We start from the raw sequence: 3,252 nt of genomic DNA, 5'->3' as shown, positions 1-3,252 counted from the left end.
TACTTGTGAAGTGAAGGTTTTATCAAAATAATATGAAAGCATTTATTCCTTGTAAATGTCCGTTTTGGCATGTTTTTGCATGGTCATCATACTTAGTACTTAATTGTGCTAATTCCATATTTCTCTATTTTTCTACAAGTGTAGGTTCCGGAAAGTGAGCGGGTTCTATAGTAAGCTTGGAACTTGAAGTTCTTCCAAGATTTTGTGGTATGTCCTCATATGTCGAGGACAAGACTTTTCTATTCTAGTTTTATGATAAGGTTCTTGTAATAGACTTAATAGACTTCTTTTGATTGTAAAGGGCCGTGTCCCTAGTATGTTTTCACGTTTATGTCTAAGATGGCTAAGAGACTTAGTATTCCGCTTGTGTACTTTTGAATGATGTTTTAAAAGTGACCTTTGAGTCTTATGGGATTTTATTTAAAGAGTTTTTAATTCCGCACTATTTTACATATCTAATGTGATGAATGCTAAGGGCTTGTATGAGACCTCCGAGAGGTCGAATACGCATGTTACGACTTGGGGATGCCTTTGGGTCGTGACACTTTCATTAGCATAACTGCATAAGCCCTAGACTCATAGCTCCCATGTTGCATGACACGTGTCAAAGATTGAATGAATTCTCCATTTCCACTCATGATGAGTGACTTCAATCCTTGTTCGGATAATTTGAGTTGATAGAGGATGCTAAGCGCTACGTCTTTAGTACTCATGAAACCCTCTTCTTCTTCTTCAAACACTTCATTCGAATTATTATTATTAATAATAGAAGCTAAGAACTCCATTGCCCCCGCGGATTCTATGCAACGTTTGTTAGCATCATTCTCAGAAGCTATGGATCTGAGTCTCTTGAGAGAATTCAATTGCAATTTAGGCGATTTTGCTTCTTTTAAGAGCTTTATTATTTGTGGTTTGCTAACCGGAGGTTTTGGTGTAGGGAACCTTTTGAATACCATGGGACGCATTGATAGTACACCACGATTGGATAAATCTCCGAAGAGTGACATGTGGGGTCAACTCTATGCATGTAAGAGACTGCTTCGTAGCCGGACAAGTGTTGTTCTTCGCAGAGAATATCCATTTTTCGATCATATGTTATTCCTGTGGAGATTGTGACAGGATCTTTCATCATCTCTAAAGAAATTGGACAAATAAAATAAGGAGGTACTTGAATTTCTTCCATTTGTATATTTTGGAAAATTTCAAGATTAATCAAAGAAGGAGATTAATCTTATAAGAAAGTTGCAAATATGACCAAAAAAAAATAAAAGGAATATTTTGAGTAGATAAAGTTTTGTTGAGAGTTTAGATGAGTAGTGAATTGGTTTGAAAAATTAGAGGATTTGGTTGTGTTTATATATATGAGTCGGAGATTGAGATTCTTCAAAGTCAACACGCAAATAGATGAATAAGACTTTTCAAAGGGTATTTCTTAATTATACTATTTAAATACTCTATCCGTTTACTTTTTACTTGTCCAGTTTAGACTTTACCTATCCTTGACAAAACAACATTTTAATTAATGTCTAGTCTTAAATTTTGAAAAATAAGTATTTTAATGGTAAGCGTAGAACATGATATGTTAACATGTAAAATACATTGTTTAGTTTAGTGAATAAGTAAAAATAATAATAAAAGGAGTATTTAAAAAGAATAATTGTTTAGCGCTTTAATAAATGCTCTCTCCGTTTTATATTTTTTAATCCTAGTTGAACTAACACGCGCCTTGAAAAAACTTTAATCAAAGTTGTAGCCATATAAACCAACTTGATTAATTATTTTTTGAAATTCTAAATTTATCAGTTGTTATTTTATGCAATAAATTTTACTAATTATTAAATAGATATATAAAATAAAATATTAATTTTTAATATAGCAATCAAGTAAAATAAAACTAAAGAAACATTACTAGCTTAAAAGGGGTAGTCTAATATGTGTATTTTCGGTGGCCTAAATGTGTGTACGTAAGGAAAAAAAAACAGCTCACTTTTGACTTTCTCTCTCTAGAAGTAATAAAAACACATGAATGTACCCTTTTTATTTATAATAACTCGTGTTTTATTTATTAGTGAGAGAAAGAAACAGTTGGCAACTATTAGATTACTCTGTTTTAATTTGTGTGACTATTTTTAAAAAATAATTAGCTCAAATAAATTTAGAGTTATAGCTATATCTAACAGTCACCTTGTATTTTTTAATTGATTCAACCTTTTAATTTATCTAGTTTAATATTGCTTGCAATATTTCGTCGCGTATTTGCTTACCTATTCAAGTTAATCTAAACCTATGTATCAGTGGAATAAAGTTAAATAATACAGATTTTACTAGTTTAAGAGTAAATTATTTTCATTCATGTGAGTTTTCAATATTATGAATCTTACCAAAGTTTGAATTTCAGATGCATGTATTTTACGCGTCCAGATACATGTATCTCAGATATATTAGGTTAAAATTAGGTGTAATTTGTTGCAGATACATTGTATGGATTTGCATTTATCGTTTGACTCTCCCGCCTCTCTCCTATCTTGCTCCCTCTCTCCTATCTCACTTGCATCTCTCCCTTTCTCGCTATCCTCTCTCCCTATGTATTTGTATTCCATAATGTATTTGGGTATCCTAAATACATGTATCTATTGTGATTTGCATGTATCTGAGATACATAGATTATTTCGCTTGCCTCCCTCCTATCTCGCTCTCACCTTTCTCCCTATTTCAGTGTATCTGGTAGCAATTAAAAATACATGTATCGAAGTTTCTCTTATTTACACTACACTAGTCTCTGGTAAAATGGCCATAATGCTTTACTTTAAACATTAAATGATACAAAATTGGTGGCATTTGAAAGAAAAACTCATTGACCTATAATTTCATATGTCATGGGTCACCTAATTCATTACGTACTAAAAGATATGGTAGTAAACATTGTTTGCCTTCAAGAGAGGCACACATTGACTGCATGTAGTTTTTTTACCAAAATTTTTTGTGGGTCTTTGTGACGATTTAATAAATTATGTGTGTTGGTTCGAATGGGTAATTATAGGTATTTATAAGTTCAAATGAGGTATGGACCATGCAATAGAGTTTTTCTATACCCGAAACTAGCATCTAAAGCCAAAATTATGAACGTTCGAAGTTTCTCTTATTTACCACTACATTAGTCTTTGGTATAATGTTCATAATGCTTTACACTAAACATTAAATGATACAAAATTGGTGGCATTTGAAAGAAAACTCATTGACCTACAATTTCAT

General features: G+C 31.9%; 1 pseudogene; it reads right to left on the bottom strand.

Annotated features, from left to right (window-relative positions):
• LOC102602943 (E3 ubiquitin-protein ligase PUB22-like) overlaps positions 1-1,316 on the bottom strand; it is a 3,916-nt pseudogene extending 2,600 nt beyond the window's left edge.
• Between the last annotated feature and the right edge of the window lie 1,936 nt (positions 1,317-3,252).

Source organism: Solanum tuberosum, unplaced genomic scaffold (genome assembly GCF_000226075.1).
Source record: "Solanum tuberosum cultivar DM 1-3 516 R44 unplaced genomic scaffold, SolTub_3.0 scf00098, whole genome shotgun sequence".
Classification (NCBI taxonomy): Eukaryota; Viridiplantae; Streptophyta; class Magnoliopsida; order Solanales; family Solanaceae; genus Solanum; species Solanum tuberosum.
The sequence above is the reverse complement of the archived record's forward strand: the minus strand, read 5'-3'. Positions and strand labels throughout refer to the sequence as shown.